Raw genomic sequence first — 18328 nt, forward strand, 5'->3', positions numbered from 1 at the left:
CCAGGACCTTAGCAGAAATGGGCTAACCTTTTTGTATAGGCTACTACCCTGTACCCAGGCACCACTATACTACCCAGTAAGCTGTTAGCAGCAGAGCAGCTGTGGAGGACGGTCAGTCACTCACTGCAGAATCCAGCCTAAACCTGCCTGGGTCCAGTATAGTCACCTAGACAGACAGACAGACAGACAGACAGACAGACAGACAGACAGACAGACAGACAGACAGACAGACAGACAGACAGACAGACAGACAGACAGACAGACAGACAGACCATTGTCTCTGGAAATGTTCCTTCAACAGAGCAGAGATTAGTTTTCACACCCACACATCTAAAGGTACACTACACGCCCAAAATGATGTTGACACCCCTTGAAAATAGTGGATTTGGCAATTTCAGCCACACCCGTTGCTGGCAGGTATATGAAATTGAGCACAAAGCCATGCAATCTCCATAAGTACATTGTCAGTAGAATTGCCCATACTGAAGAGCTCAGTGACTTTCAACATGGCATAGGATAATACCTTTCAAATGTATGCCCTACTTGAGCTGCACCGGTCAACTGTAAGTGATATCATTGTGAAGTGGAAACATCTAGGAGCAACAACGGCTCAGCCGCGAAGTGGTAGGCCACACAAGCTCACAAAACGGGACTGCTGAGTGCTGAAGCGTGTGAAAATGGTCTGTCCTCGGTTGCAACACTCACTACTGAGTTCCAAACTGCCTTCTGGAAGCAACGTCAGCACAAAAACTGTTCGTCTGGAGCTTCATGAAATGGGTTTCCATGTCTGAGCAGGTGCACACTAGCCGGCGATTGCAATTCCAAGCGTCGGCTGGAGTGGTGTAAAGCTCGCCGCCATTAAACTCAGCAGTGGAAACGCGTTCTCTGGAGTAAGGAATCACGCTTCACCATCTGGCAGTCCGATGGACAAATCTGAGATTGGCAGATGCCAGGAGAACGCTATCTGTCCAAATGCATAGTGCCAATTGTAAAGTTTGGTGGAAGAGGAATAATGGTCAGGGGCTGTTTTTCATTGTTCGGGCCCCTTAGTTCCAGTGAAGGGTAATCTTAACGCTACAGCAGACAATGACATTCTAGATGATTCTCGGCTCCCAAGTTTGTGGCAAAAGTTTGGGGAAGGCCATTTCTTGTTTCAGCATGACAATGCCCCATGCACAAAGCGAGGTCCATACAGAAAGGGTTTGTCGAGATCGGTATGGAAGAACTTGACTGGCCTGCACAGAGCCCTGACCTCAACCCCATTGAATACCTTTGGGACGAATTGTAAAGCCGATTGTGAGCCAGGCCTAATCGCCTAACATCAGTGCTCGACCTCACTAATGCTCTTGTGGCTGAATGGAAGCAAGTGCCTGCAGCAATGTTCCAACATCTAGTGGAAAGCCTTCCCAGAAGAGTGGAGGCTGTTATGGCACCAAAGGGGGGACCAACTCCATATTAATGCCCATGACTTTGGAATGTGATGGAGGGCAGTAAAACCCATGTGCAGATCATGTTGGCAGATTTCTCCTCAGCATTTAATACAATCAATCCGTTGGCCCTACCGGACAGACTTCGGACTTGATGCTTATCACATGGATCACCAACTTCCTAACTGATAGGTCTCAGCAGCTACGAATTTTCAACACACTCTCTGAGGTGGGCACTGTTTCAGTTGGAACCCCACAGGGCAGTGTTCTTTCACCAGTACTATACATACTGTATATAGACAGCTGCCAGAGCCGGTTCCCAGGGCTCCACCTGATCAAATACGCTGATGATGCTGCTTTGGTCAGTCTTCTTGAAGGGGATGAGACAGAGCATGGATCGGCTCTGAATGATTTTACTGTCTGGTGTGAGTCTAATATTAAATACATTAAAAAAAGGACCTGTTTTTTGACTTTCGAAGGAACACTACTATGCACACACCATCACTGATAAAAGGTGAGCCCATTGAAATAGTGGAGGAATACAAATACCTTGGGCTAGTCATTGACAACAAGCTGTCCTGGGATCAGTGTACTGACGATATTTTTAAGAAAGGCCAACAGAGACTGTATTTCCTACGGAAACTGCACTTTTTTAATGATGATTTAACCATCATTAATTGAGAGCATTCTGTCCTACTGCTTGACCTGCTGGTTTGGGAATATCAAGGTTGCACAGAAAAATAGGTTGGGCAAGATAGCTAGTGTCACGTATGCTCCCTCTAGCCTCTAGGTCACCAGGCCTCTCATTATGGTGCACACCTGTCACCATCGTTACGCGCACCTGCGTGTCGTCAGACTCACCTGGACTCCATCACTTCCCTGATTACCTTCCCTATACATATATAAATAAATAACTCCCTTTGGTTCCTTACCCAGGTGTCATTGTTTCTGTTTCATGTCTGTGTGTTGGTTTAGTTTCTTGTTTTGCGTTATGTTGAGTTTATTTATTAAAACACTCCCTGAACTTGCTTCCCGACTCTCAGTGCACAACGTTACAGGACTTGTGGAAAAAATCATGGGGCAGCAACAGCAAGAACTCATCTCTCTACCTGGGCAGAGCCCTCCATCTCTCTCTACCTGCGCAGAGCCCTCCATATGGCAAATAAAATAGCAGTTGACTCTTCCCTTGCACTCTGAATTCCAGCTCCTTCCCTCAGTCTGTACCTGCATCCAATCTAAGGTTAAACATTTGGCCAAATTCTCTTTTTTATTCTGAAAGCAACTTAACAAATGTTGGACTAACTGCACTTAGCACTTGTACTATGAAACTGCACTTACCCTGCCCATTTGTTTGTAAATGTAATTTGCTGTTTATTTTACATTTTTAGATGTTATGTTTTATGACTGCTGCAAGATGAATTGCCTCTGAGGACATTCAAGTTTTCTGAATCTGAACAAACAGGTGTCCACTTGTATACTGTATGAAGCTCTTTTTCATGTTATTTGTAATTTTGTACATAATGTTTCTGCCAACGTCTCTTATGACCGAAAAGAGCTTCTGGATATCAGAACAGTGATTTCTCACCTCGTACTGGACAAAGATTTTTGTCTTTAAGGAGTCGGACGTGAAGGAATTACTTCAGACACCGGACAAGGCCCAAATCCCTGCAATTCGCAAGAAGAAAAGATGGAGATATAGGGGTCGTAGGTTGGGGTGCCTTGTAAGAATCCAATGGCGAGTGGGTAACCTGCCTCTACCATCAGTCCTATTAGCCAACGTGCAATCATTGGATAATAAACTGGATAAGCTCCGATCAAGACTATCCTACCAACGGGACATTAAACTAATATCTTATGTTTCACCGAGTCATGGCTGAATGATGACATGGATAACATACAGCTGGCTGGGTTTTCCGTGCATCGGCAAGCTAGAACGGATGCCTCCGGTAAGGGGTGGCAGTCTGTCTTTGTCAATAACAGCTGGTGCATTAAATCTAACATTAATGAAGTCTCAAGGCTTTGCTGGCCTGAGGTAGAGCATCTCATGATAAGCTGTAGACCACACTATTTACCAAGAGTTTTCATCTATATTTTTCATAGCTCTCTATTTACCACGACAAACCGACGCTGGCACTAAGTCCGCACACAATGAACTGTATAAGGCCGTAATCCCTGTGGCTCAGTTGGTAGAGCATGGTGTGTGCAACGCCAGGGTTGTGGGTTTGATTCCCACAGGGGGCCAGTACAAAAAAAAAAAAAATGCATGAAATGTAAGAAATGTAAGAAATGTATGCATTCATTACTGTAAGCCGCTCTGGATAATAGCGTCTGCTAAATGACAAAAAAATAAAATAAGCAAACAAGAAAATGTTGATCTAGATATGGCGCTCCTAGCGGCCGGGGGACTTTAGTGCAGGGAAACTTAAATCCTCATTTCTACCAGCATGTTACATGTGTAACCAGAGGCAAAAAAAATCTAGACCACCTTTGCTCCACACAGAGATGTGTAGAAAGCTCTCCCTCGCCCTCCATTTGGCAAATCTGACCTTAACTCTATCCTCCTTATTCCTGCTTACAAGCAAAAACTAAAGCAGGCCTCCAGGTCAAAAAAGATGTATTATTTTAATCACCGGGAAAGGTAAAGGTCAAAACCGATCTGTTAAAATCAATAAATGACAAACTGGGTATACTTGAATTAGTCAGTAAGGATATAAAAGAGTTGAAGGCCTCGAGAAGGAAACAAACAAGCTAAAAGGGACAGTCAATAAGATTGAAACCGAAGTTAATGAACTTAAAAAGGAGAACACCGTTCTGAGAGACGCCTTACTGGACATACAGACTAGATCTATGAGAGAGAATCTGGTATAGTTTCCTTAAGGGAACTATACAGTCACCTCATGGCAGACCTTGTGGGTCTGCTGCCATATGTTTGGGTTTTCTGTTTAACAAAAGTACTGAGTGTAGGGGGAGCCAGGCCATTTAGGATCTTGAATACAAGACATGCGTCAGTGTATTGCACAAGATTTTCCCAACTCAGGAGCTCATGCTTTCTGAGGATGTAACAGTGATGGCTATTGTGCTTCCTATCAAGCACTTTGAAAAGCCTGTTTTGTAGACAGACTGAATGGGTTTTAATGTTGTACAGCAAGCTTGGGCCCAACTAGTCAAGCAGTATGTTAAGTGGGGGAGTATCACAGATTTGAAGTCCAGTTTTTTTTTACCTCTGTAGTCAAACAATTTCGTATAAATCGGAAATTAGCTAGGTTGAATTTGGTTATTTGAATTACCTTTTTCACCTGCTTTTAAAAAGAGAGGTTAGAATCAAGTATGATGCCAAGGTACTTAAAATCAGATACCACTTGGAGCCTCTCCCCTAACACACAGACATCTGGTTCAGTAGCATCTGTTGCCCTCTTTGTGAAGAACATGCAGACAATTTTTTTCACATTGAGATGCAAACACGAGTCACTGAGCCACTTTGTAACCTGGACCATTACAGTAGTGAGTTCTTGTGCAGCTTGTTGTTTGTTCTTTGCATGCACATATATCACTATCATCTGCATACATTTGAACTTCAGACCCAGTACAGACAGAAGGCAGATCATTAATGTACAGGCTGAACAGGAGGGGCCCCAGTATTGACCCTTGGGGCACGCCCACATCATAGCTAAGGGTGGGCAACAGCTCATTGCTCACTGACACATTGAGTTTTGCCTTCGAGGTATGATTTCATCCATCTCAAGGTGTAGGGGGAAAAGTTGAAATTGGACAATTTTGTGGTTTACAATATCACAAGCCTTCCTTAGGTCCAGAAACACAGCCCCAACAACGCCCCCTTTGTCCAACTTGGACTTCACATTTTCCAGAAGAAAGCAGTCGGCCGTTTCTGTGGAGTGTTTCGCTCTGAAGCCAAACTGCATGAAGTGTAATGTGAAGGGGCTGTTGTTGAGGTGGGCAATCAGTTGTTCTGCTACACACTTTCCAACAACCTTCGTCACCACAGGTAGTATACTAATGGGCCTGTAGTTACTCACGTCAGCAGGGTCACCCGATTTAAAGATGGTCGTTATTATGGCCAACTTCCATACCCTTGGAAACACCCCCTGACCAATAGATGTGTTGGTGACCTTAGAAATGGGGCCAATGAGTGACTCTTTGTAGTTTAGGAAAGGTAGAGTCCAGCCCAAACACATCTTTGGATTTAGAGTTCTTTAGTGAGCTAATCACCTTGTTCACCTTTGACTCAGAAACCTCCCTTATGATGAAGACAGGTTGAACGTCATTTACTAGCACTGAGCCCAAGAAACCAGTGGAGGGGTTCTGTGTCAGTACCCTGACAGAGTCAATAAAGTAGAAATTGAAGGCTATTGCTATTTCAACTGCATCCTGTGTTAGATTGTTATTCACCATGATTTCTAGTCTTTTTGCAGTGTTACTATGGTCTTTCCCTGTTAACTTTTTTAGATTCTCCCAGATCAATTTAGAATTTCCCTTTGCTTCACCAATTATGTTAATAAAAAAGTTTGCCTTGGCCTGCCTGATTTCTTTCATCACCTTATTTTCAACATGGTAAACCTACGTCTGTCATGCTCTAATTTGGATTTTAGGGCTGTTTTTAGAGCATATTCTCGTTCTTTCATCGGTTTCCAGATTTCTCCACTTAGCCAAGAAAGACTGCTCTTTCGGGCCAGGTTTGGATTTTCTTTTCTTTAGGAAGTCATTTATTGTAGTCGATTTGTGGATAGAAAAACCTGACTATCAGCTTCCACATCTCTATAGGACAAGAGATCATTCCAGTTAATTCCCTTAATTGCATTTTCAAAATAATTTAATTCACTCTTAGAAAGCCTGATCAACTCAAAATACCTAACAGTAGAGAGGTTAAACCTGTTCAGTAGAGAGGTTAAACCTGTTCAGTAGAGAGGTTAAACTTGTTCAGTAGAGAGGTTGAACCTGTTCAGTAGAGAGGTTGAACCTGTTCAGTATAGAGGTTGAACCTGTTCAGTAGAGAGGTTAAACCTGTTCTTAGAAAGCTTTCTGGCTTTAAGGTTCAGATTATGATCAGACAGCCCAGGAACCATATTGAATGATTTAGTCACTCTCTGGTTTATTGCTGAGCACCAAATCAATCTGTGTTTTAGAGCAACAAGTCACCCTGGTTGGCCCTTTAACTAGCTGTGTAAGGTCAAAGGTATTAGTGATCCATTTGAGGGTTTTCCTACAAGACTTGTCTTCATAATTAATATTAAAATCTCCCATTAACCTGTTATGGATAGGGGGCAGTATTTTCACGGCCGGATAAAAAACGTACCCGATTTAATCTGTTTATTACTCCTGCCCAGAAACTAGAATATGCATATAATTGTTTGATTTGGATAGAAAACACCCTAAAGTTTCTAAAACTGTTTGAATAGTGTCTGTGAGTATAACAGAACTCATTTGGCAGGCCAAAACCTGAGAAGATTCCAAACAGGAAGTGCCCTCTCTGACCATTTCTTGGCTTTCTATACCCTCTTTATTGAAAACAGAGGATCTCTGCTGTAACGTGACACTTTCTAAGGCTCCCATAGGCTCTCAGAAGGCGCCAGAACGTTGAATGATGACTTTGCAGTCCATGGCTGAAAAACGTTAGCGCATTTGGATAGTGGTCGATATGAGAACAATGAGACGGACGTGCGCGTGCACTTGAGGAGTCCATTTTGCATTTTCAGTCTTTGAACGAAAACAACGACTCCCGGTCGGAATATTATCGCTATTTTACGAGAAAAATCGCATAAAAATTGATTTTAAACAGCGTTTGACATGCTTTGAAGTACAGTAATGGAAAATTTTGACATTTTTTGTCACGATATGCGCCGGCGCGTCACCCTTCGTTACCCTTCGAATAGTGTCTTGAACACACAAACAAAACGCCGCTATTTGGATATAACTATGGATTATTTGGAACCAAACCAACATTTGTTGTTGAAGTAGAAGTCCTGGGAGTGCATTCTGACGAAGAACAGCAAAGGTAATCCAATTTTTCTTATAGTAAATCTGAGTTTGGTGAGTACCAAACTTGGTGGGTGTCAAAATAGCTAGCCTGTGATGGCCGGGCTATCTACTCAGAATATTGCAAAATGTGCTTTCACCGAAAAGCTATTTTAAAATCGGACACCGCGATTGCATAAAGGAGTTCTGTATCTATAATTCTTAAAATAATTGTTATGTTTTTTGTGAACGTTTATCATGAGTAATTTAGTAAATTCACCGGAAGTGTTCGGTGGGAATGCTAGTTCTGAACGTCACATGCTAATGTAAAAAGCTGGTTTTTGATATAAATATGAACTTGATTGAACAAATCATGCATGTATTGTATAACATAATGTTCTAGGAGTGTCATCTGGTGAAGATCATCAAAGGTTAGTGCTGCATTTAGCTGTGGTTTTGGTTTTTGTGACATTATATGCTAGCTTGAAAAATGGGTGTGTGATTATTTCTGGCTGGGTACTCTCCTGACATAATCTAATGTTTTGCTTTCGTTGTAAAGCCTTTTTGAAATCGGACAGTGTGGTTAGATAAAGGAGAGACTTGTCTTTAAAATGGTGTAAAATAGTCATATTGTTGAAAAATTGAAGTTTTCGGATTTTCGAGGAGTTTGTATTTCGCGCCACGCCTATCATTGGATATTGGAGCAGGTGTTCCGCTAGCGGAACGTCTAGATGTAAGAGGCTAAGATGACCTCTTTCCCAAAATCACATTCCCTAAGCATGTTATTAAACTGATCAAAAAACACACTTTTGGTGGAAGGTGGTCTATACATTCTAATAAGGGTAAAATACATTTGGGGAGACATTAACGTTCAGGCCAATACATTCTAGTTCATTATTACATGACCACTCAATTTGTTTACATTGGATATGTTCTTTAATGTAAATCATCAGACCCCCTCTTCCAATCCTGTCTCTCCTGAAAACATTGTAGCCAGGCACAATCAAAGCAGCATATGGAGAGTTTTTATGGAGCCATGTCTCTGAAAGGCAGAGGAAGTAAAGTTTGGAGTCTGTGAGAAGATGTTGAATTTGATAACTTTTTGGAACGACACTACAAATGTTCAAGTGTCCCCCTAGTAGTCCCTTGGGTTCAGCTCGTGGGTCCCAAATGACTCGAGAGTGATTGACACATTGAAAAAAAATTAGATTTTCTGTGTTTTCTGACCTGGCTGGGTTAAGGCCGTTTTGTTTTGTTTTGATTAGGGGCAGTTTGGTAGTGCAATTAACTATCCCTCCCGCTTGTACTGGATGTGGGGAACTAATTAAAACAGCTTGTGTACCAGAAGCAGAGTCAGGGATCGCATATAGCGGCTTGGGTATGTTTGAAGAGTGACAATCTATCCTGGAGCCGGGTGAATCGAGTGAAACCATGGGACCATAGCACTCACCCACTTCCGCAGCGGCGACGATCAGTGGAAGGATCAGTCCACTGCTTACCACTTCAGTGAGTATCGCTGGCTTGGTGATGTTAGGCACAGGATTGAGTTTCACATCCCCGGAGAGCAGGAGGGTAGTGAACAGGTAGTTTAACAGTTTCCGATAAATGTTGGACTTGTGTTTGTTACGCCTAAGCTGGTCAGTGGAATAGGGATCAAGGTAGACTTGGCCATTATTCAGAACATTATGGTATGCTGTGTACTGTCCGCTCCCGTGGAATGGTGAACCAATGTGTTTGGTGTTGATATTCTCCGGCAGTAGATTTGTGTCATCCCAGCAAAGACGCACTGAGATTATCAGTAGAGCAGCTATATAACTGACAATCATGGCAATGTACTGGAGATAAAACACATCATTGCGCTTTAAATCTTTGCATGAGTTACTTAGCTGGAGTCGGCGAACACCTGATGTTTTAGATAAAATAACAGCATTCGTATGAGAAGCGGCACCTGCCGCAGCACCCACCCTTCCGTCTGCCATTTAAAACAACAGTTTTTGTGAAAAAACTATTGGGAGACAGACTACTCCATGGCTTTTTTTTTTTATAACAAAGTTCTCATAGTGGAGGCAAATAATGAAATACACAATTCCAGCCCTGTTATGGATTGTAATAATTCAACAAACATTCAAATATAACTAATTGGAACAAAGGCACTAATTCAACATGGTGGAGATAAAAACAGAAGACTATCTGTGTATGTATTGAGATGGATGGTGTGGCGTTGAGTGAGAAAGGAAATGGTTGCATATCCCAGAACCAATGTATTTCTGTGAGCGGGTGTTGTGAGAGAGCATTCAGTGTTGTGCATATGAGGGATATACATTTTATAATGAATTATACATCTTATTTATTTATTGTCCTATCATGGTGGAACAGTGTTTTAAAATAAATTATACATCTCATTTATTGTCCTATCACGGGGAACTACATTTAAAAAAAAAAATTATACATCTCATTTATTTATTTATGGTCCTATATTGATGGAACAGTCCACAACCCTATACCCTAGACACCCACCTGAACGACCCAGATACTAAAGAGAAGTCCCTAACTGTTTTATGGGGCTGCTGTAAGCGGTCTGTGTGCAGCCAAAATGCGGTCAGAGACCTAGAGCAGCACTGCCCACTCTAGATTCTGAGCCTGATTGGCAGGGTTGGTCCTGCAAAGCCAAAGCCCCCTAAAGGGAGAGCATAATATACAAGGAAATTCTCCAAACTGCAAATGAGAACCTTGACGACCTTGTACCTAGCCGGTGGGGATTCCGGTGGGGTGCCCCCCCACCCAGGCAGTGGCAATGCTGGCAACACTATCTGCAGTAACCCATGGGGAGGGGGGGTCACACTCGGACATTCAGAGAGGGGGTATATTATTGTGGCCCTGGTGGCACAAAATCAAAAGTCTGACTGCATGGAGATGCTTGGGAATATGGTCACTACGGGGGACCATGTTGTGGGTGTTTCAGGGGAAAGGGGTATATCTCCCTCCATCATCTAGGACGTGACAATGGTTAATATATCAATGATGTCGCTCTTGCTGGTGGTGATTCTCTGATCCACCTCTACACAGACGACACCATTTTGTATACATCTGGCCCTTCTTTGGACACTGTGCTAACAAACCTCCTAACGAGTTTCAACGACATACAACACTCCTTTCGTGGCCTCCAACTGCTTTTAAATGCTAGTAAAACTAAGAGCTCTTCAACCGATTGCTGCCTGCACCCTCCCGCCAGACTAGCATCACTTCTCTGGACGGTTCTGACCTAGAATATGTGGACAACTACAAATACCTGGGTGTCTGGTTAGACTGAACTCTCCTTCCAGACTCACATTAAGCATCTCCAATCCAAAATTAAATCTAGAATCGGCTTCCTATTTTGCAACAAAGCCTCCTTCACTCATGCTGCCAAACATACCCTCGTAAAACTGACTATCCTACCGATCCTTGACTTCGATGTCATTTACAAAATCGCCCCCAACACTCTACTCAGCAAACTGGATGTAGTCTATCCCAGTGCCATCCGTTTTATCACCAAAGCCCCATATACCACCCACCACTGCGAACTATGTGCTCTCATTGGCTGGCCCTCACTACATATCCGTCGCCAAACCTACTGGCTCCAGTTCATCTATAAGTCTCTGCTAGGTAAAGCCTCGCCTTATCTCAGCTCACTGGTCACCATAACAACACCCACCCGTAGCACGCGCTCCAGCAGGTATATTTCACTAGTCATCCCCAAAGCCAATTCTTACTTTGGCCGCCTTTCCTTCCAGTTCTCTGCTGCCAATGACTGGAACAAATTGCAGAACTGAAAAAGCGTGTGCGAGCAAGGAGGCCTACAAACTCGACTCAGTTACACCAGCTCTGTCTAATAATCGGGGCGGACCTGAGATATACATGGCAGAGGCTTAGATTATTAATCAGCCTACTGGATGATAACTTGTTTATAACTAGGACAAAAGAATTGATAACAGATTCCGACATAACATAGGTGCAGCAGATCCCCTTATTGTATGGGACACTTTTAAATGTGCCTTTAGAGGCCATGCAACTCAGTACTCATCTATAAAATAAAAGCAAATTAGATTAAAAGAGTCCATATTAACAAAGGAAACAGTACAGTTAGATAAAAACTGTACCATAGAGGCACAGAATAATTTAGAGGAAAAACAAAAAATGGAGGAACTTATTCAAGAAAGATCCAGTGTAATATATTATACAAATAAATCAAACTAGATGGAATATGGGGAAAAATGCACAAAATGATTTTTCAATCTTCAACATGGCAATGATACCAAAAAAAATGTATTGAAACTTGTTTCAAATGATGGAGTCACACATGAATCACCGAATAATATTTTGAAAGAGGAAGTAAAGTACTTTAAGAATATGTTTTCGTTTCAGTCTCCTCCATCTCCACTAACCGAAGCTAATTGTATGGATTTTTTTTCCAATTAATAATGTAAAATTAACTTATGTACAGAAAGACTCATGTGAAGGCCAAATTACAGAGGAGGAACTGCTTGATGCAATTAAAGCCTTTAAGGATGGGAAAACTCCAGGGTTGGATGGTATACCAGTGGAAGTATACCAAACTTTTTTTGATATACTCAGAGGACCATTATTAGCATGTTTTAACCGCTCCTTTATAAATGGGAGATTATCGGACATGCAACAAGGTCTGATTTCATTATTACTGAACCAGGATCCAAGGTGTGTGTGTGTGTGTGTGTGTGTGTGTGTGTGTGTGTGTGTGTGTGTGTGTGTGTGTGTGTGTGTATAATATGAACTCAGCAAAAGAAGAAACGTCCTCTCACTGTCAACTGCGTTTATTTTCAGCAAACCTAAGTTGTAAATATTTGTATGAACATAAGAGTCAATAACTTAAACATAAACGGAACAATTTCCACAGACATGTGACTAACCAAAATGGAAGCATGTGCCCCTGAACAAAGGCGGGGTCAAAATCAGGGGCGGAAATCCCGGGGGGGACGGGGAGGACACGACCCCCCCATCCTTGGAAAAATATGATTTGTCCCCCCCAATATATCACTGAAACATAACTATGTAATTTAAATAATATTAATAATACACAATGAAAGCAATTGTGCTGATTATAGACACTTAATAGCGCGTTTTTAAGTTTCAAAAGATTGCGACCCCCCCCACCCTTTGCCTCACAATGTTTTTATCCACTGCCAGTTCCTTAGTTGGCAAGGTAACAGAGGGGTCGTATCTACTGTCTGAAAGGCACTCAATGAACGTAACTGAAGTGAGGTTAATCCAGTCAATCGCGCCAGGGTTCACACACACCCTAGCTGAATTTGCAGAGCTAGCGCGCAAATATTAACTATTAAGCTAGCTAGTACCTATTCCATTTATGTGGCCTCGTCAAAGATGGAATCTTTGCTATCGTCAATTTATTCCAAGATCAGCAGATGATGTAAATTAGTGCTTCAAAGTCCCTGTGATAAGGTTAGCAATAAACTGAAGTCCAAACTGAACAGAACTACACTCTCTTCTACCAGTGTCTAAAATATATTTAATGGTCTCGTTGCAAAAGCTAAATGAATTGTCGCAAGGGAACTTTTATTTGTTTATTTTATTTCACCTTTATTTAACCCGGGTAGCAAAGATTATAGCAAACACCACTGAAACGGAATTGGTGCTCGCTAGCTTTGCAAATTCAGCTATTGTTGGAAGCCAGCCAATATGAAACAAACTATTAAAATTACAAAAGGTTGCAGCATATGTTGTGTAAATGGTGAACTCATACAGCTGTCAACTCTTGTCATTTTAATCCATTTCACATTTGCTAGCTACCTTTTAGATCGAAGCCCAAATAGAATGATAAAAGATAAGATGATAGAAGCCCATCTCCTACTGTAAATAACCTACACACTGTGTGTGTGTGTAGCCAGCCAGGTAGAAAAATGGCAGAAAAATAAAAGACGGACATCAGAGTATTTTTCAGTACACCAAAACGCAAAGTAAGAACCCTAGTAGCCTAATATCTCAAAGACTAGTTGATAAAATGTTCATAAGAAAGAAATGAAATTCTAATGGAAATGTTTCACAATGATGTCATTAGGCAGAGCAGGCAACAGATGGCACACAGACAGCAGAGTTGGGGACAGATGTGCAGGGACAGACTGGCAGAGACAGGGAGTCTCAGGTAAGTTTGTTGAGTCTTTGTTTGGCAACATTATGAAAGGTTTTTTGACTTGTAAAATAGGAACATAATTGGAAAATGCCATGAATACCCCCACTCTCAACTTAAACTGGTGACTGAACTAAGATTTGTTAAAGGCAATGGTATTGCTGTTGTGATTAGTTGTGTAGTTTTGGGTACCGGTTGTTAGGAGTATGGCAAACACCTTATTTCTTTGGTTCCTCAATATACATTTACCATATTACAATGTAGGCTATGTGTTACAGCACTACTTTTGGTGTCCCCCTCAGGAATTGCTCTTGAGAAAATGTAATGTAATTGTCCCCTCCAAAGTTGATATCAGATTTTCGCCCCTGGTCAAAATCAAAAGTAACAGTCAGTATCTGGTGTGGCCGCCAGCTGCATTAAGTACTGCAGTGCATCTCCTCCTCATGGTCTGCACCAGATTTGCCAGTTCTTGCTGTGAGATGTTACCCAACTCTTCCACCAAGACACCTGCAAGTTCCCGGACATTTCTGGGGGTTAGGGTTAGACCTCACCCTCCGATCCAACAGGTCCCAGACGTGCTCAATGGGATTGAAATCCGGGCTTCGCTGGCCATGGCAGAACACTGACATTCCTGTCTTGCAGGAAATCACGCACAGAACGAGCAGTATGGCTGGTGGCATTGTCATGCTGGAGGGTCATGTCAGGATGAGCCTGCAGGAAGGGTACCACATGAGGGAGGAGGATGTCTTCCCTGTAACGCACAGCGTTGAGATTGCCTGCAATGACAACAAGCTCCGTCCGATGATGCTGTGACACACCGGCACAGACCATGACGGACCCTCCATCTCCAAATCGATCCCGTTCCAGAGTACAGGCCTCGTTGTAACGCTCATTCCTTCGACGATAAACGCAAATCCGACCATCACCCCTGGTGAGACAATACCGGGACTAGTCAGTGAAGAGCACTTTTTGCCAGTCCTGTCTGGTCCAGTGACGGTGGGTTTGTGCCCATAGGCGACATTGTTTGCAGTGTTGTCTGGTGAGGACCTGCCTTACAACAGGCCTACAAGCCCTCAGTCCAGCCTCTCTCAGCCTATTGTGGACAGTCTGAGCACTGATGGAGGGATTGTGCGTTCCTGGTGTAACTTGGGCAGTTGTTGTTGCCATCCTGTACCTGTCCCGCAGGTGTGATGTTCGGATGTACCGATCCTGTGGCAGGTGTTGTTACACGTGGTCTTTCACTGCGAGGACGATCAGCTGTCCGTCCTGTCTCCCTGTAGTGCTGTCTTAGGCGTCTCACAGTACGGACATTGCAATTTATTGCCCTGGCCACATCTGCAGTCCTCATGCCACTTTGCAGCATGCCTAAGGCACGTTCATGCAGATGAGCAGGGACCCTGGGCATCTTTCTTTTGATGTTTTTCAGAGTCCGTAGATATGAAAACGTAGGCCTCTTTAGTGTCCTAACTGTAACCTTAATTGCCTACCGTCTGTAAGTTGTTAGTGTCTTAACGACCGTTCCACAGGTGCATGTTCATTAATTGTTTATGGTTCATTGAACAAGCTTGGGAAACAGTGTTTAAACCCTTTACAATGAAGATCTGTGAAGTTATTTGGATTTTTACAAATCAGCTTTGAAAGACAGGGTCCTGAAAAAGGGACATTTCTTTTTTTGCTGAGTTTATGTATGCGGATGAGTCAGCGAGTGAAATCATTGCAACACTTAACAAAGAGCTGCAGTCAGTTTGCGCTGGTCTGTCTTTTTAACAACACCATCAACAATGCAGGTTCTACAGGCCTTAGTTTTGTTGCACCTGGACTACTGTTCAGTCTTATGTTTAGGTGCCACAGAGGGACCTCGGAAAATTACAACTGGCTCAGAACAGGGCAGCACGGCTGGCTCAGAACAGGGCAGCACGGCTGGCTCAGAACAGGGCAGCACGGCTGGTTCAGAACAGGGCAGCACGGCTGGTTCAGAACAGGGCAGCACGGCTGGTTCAGAACAGGGCAGCACGGCTGGTTCAGAACAGGGCAGCACGGCTGGTTCAGAACAGGGCAGCACGGCTGGCTCAGAACAGGGCAGCACGGCTGGTTCAGAACAGGGCAGCACGGCTGGTTCAGAACAGGGCAGCACGGCTGGTTCAGAACAGGGCAGCACGGCTGGCTCAGAACAGGGCAGCACGGCTGGTTCAGAACAGGGCAGCACGGCTGGCTCAGAACAGGGCAGCACGGCTGGCTCAGAACAGGGCAGCACGGCTGGCTCAGAACAGGGCAGCACGGCTGGCTCAGAACAGGGCAGCACGGCTGGCTCAGAACAGGGCAGCACGGCTGGTTCAGAACAGGACAGCACGGCTGGCCAATCCATATTATCCAACATTAATAATATGGATTGACTTCATCACTACTTGTATTTATGAGAGGTATTGACATGTTAAATAAACCGAGCTGTCTGTCTAAACTACTGGCACACAGCTTGGACACCCATACATACCCCACAAGACATGCCACCAGAGGTCTCTTCACAGTCCCCAAGTCCAGAACAGACTATGGGAGGAGCACAGTACTACATTGAGCCATGACTACATGGAACTCTATTCCACATCAGGTAACTGATGCAAACAGTAGAATCAGATTTTAAAAAACAGGTAAAAATACACCATATAGAACAGCGGGGACTGTGAAGAGACACACATACACATTATAAGGCACGCACTTTACAGGCACTTACACATGTATGTTGTATTGTAAGTATGTGGTAGTGGACTAAGGGAACACACTAAATGTATTGGGTAAAGTGTTATGAAATGTCTTGTCATGTAACACTGTAACTTGTGCATAACTGCCTTAATGTTGCCGGACCCCAGGAAGAGTATGGTGATCCTTAATAAATACAAAAATACCTTCACACAGTTCTGCTGTCACCTTCAAATTAAATTGTATTAGTCACATGCGCCGAATACAACAGGTGTAGTAGACCTTACGGTGAAATGTTTACTTACAAGCCCATAACCAACAGTGCAGTTTCAAAAAAATACAGATAAGAATGAAAGATAAAAGTAACAAGTAATTAAAGAGCAGCAGTAAAAAATAACAATATATACAGGAGGGTGCCGGTACAGAGTTAGTGAGGGGAAACCGGTTAGTTGAGGTAGTATGTACTTGTAGGTAGAGTTATTAAAGTGACTATGCATAGATGACAACAGAGAGAAGCAGTGATGAGGGGAGGGGGGGATGCAAATAGTCTGGGTAGCCATTTTACCAGATGTTCAGGAATCCTGTGGCTTGGGGGTAAAAGCTGTTAAAAAGCCTCATGGACCTAGACTTGGCGCTCCGTAACCACTTGAAATGCAGTAGCAGAGAGAACAGTCTATGACTACGGTGGCCTTCCTCTGACACCGCCTGGTATAGAGGTCCTGGATAGCAGAAATCTTTGCCCTATAGTGATGTACTGGGCCGTTCGCACTACCCTCTGTAGTGCCTTGTGGTCGGAGGCCAAGCAGATGCCATACCAGGCAGTGATGCAACCAGTCAGGATGCTCTCGATGGTGCAGCTGTAAAACCTTTTGAGGATCTGAGGACCCATGCCAAATCTTTTCAGTCTCCTGAGGGGGGATAGGTTTTGTCGTCCCCACTTCAAGACTGTCTTGGTGTGCTTGGTTAGTTTGTTGGTGATGTGGACACCAAGGATCTTGAAGCTCTTATTAACTTGCTCCACTGCAGCCCCATCGATGAGAATGGGGGTGTGCTCTGTCTTCTTTTTCCTGTAGTCAACAATCATCTCCTTTGTCTTGATCACGTTGAGGGAGAGGTTGTTGTCCTTGCACCACATGGCCAGGTCTCTGACCTCCTCCCTATAGACCAGTGGTTCTTAACCTTGTTGGAGGTACTGACCCCCACCAGTTTCATATGCGCATTCACCGAACCCTTCTTAATTGGAAAAATGGCTCTCTTCACCTTGAATTCAGCGAGCGTTGTGTTCTTGTATTGTCCATCTCCATGCAGCTTAAGGAAGTGTTCTCTTTGTTTTGCCGGTGCTAGACTAGAATTGCTCAACTTGGCATTGCAAATCATGCAGTTAGGACGCTAACTCTCATCACGTTCCGTTATACATGTGAATCCATATTGTACATATTCGTCCGACCACTTTCTTTTTTTGCTCGACATAGTTAGTATGAAGGGATTAAAATATTAAGAAAGAAATCACACGACGTACCATCAGGACAGTCACAATTCGACTACTGAGCGCGCCAAATTCCCTGCAGCACAGATAGGCCAAGCGATGTTGCGTGATCACCTGCAGCCAATGATGGCCAAGCGGGGCGTGTCATCACGAATCATATGAGTCGGGTGTGTGTCTTGACCTCCGCCGAACCCCTGAGACTGACTCACCGAACCCCTGGGGTTCGATCGAACCCAGGTTAAGAACCACTGCTATAGACTGTCTCGTTGTTATCGGTGATCAGGCCTACCACTGTTGTGTCATCAGCAAATTTAAGGATGGTGTTGAAGTCATGCCTGGTCATGAGTGAACAGGGAGAACAGGAGGGGGCTGAGCACGCACCCTTGAGGGGCCCCTGTGTTGAGGATCAGCATGGCGGATGTGTTATTATTACCTACCCTTACCACCTGGGGGCGGCCCGTCAGGAAGTCCAGGATCCAGTTGCAGAGGGAGGTGTTTAGTCCCAGGGTCCTTAGCTTATTGATGAGCTTTGACGGCACTATGGTGTTGAACGCTGACTTGTAGTCATTGAATAGCATTCTCACATAGGTG

At 43.6% G+C, this 18328-nt stretch overlaps 1 protein-coding gene across 1 annotated transcript in view; it reads right to left on the bottom strand.

Annotated features, from left to right (window-relative positions):
- Positions 1-18328, bottom strand: part of LOC115207248 (synapsin-2) — a 163143-nt gene that overhangs the window by 136655 nt on the left and 8160 nt on the right. The window lies entirely within an intron of this gene.

This window comes from Salmo trutta, chromosome 14 (assembly GCF_901001165.1).
Source record: "Salmo trutta chromosome 14, fSalTru1.1, whole genome shotgun sequence".
Lineage (NCBI taxonomy): Eukaryota > Metazoa > Chordata > Actinopteri > Salmoniformes > Salmonidae > Salmo > Salmo trutta.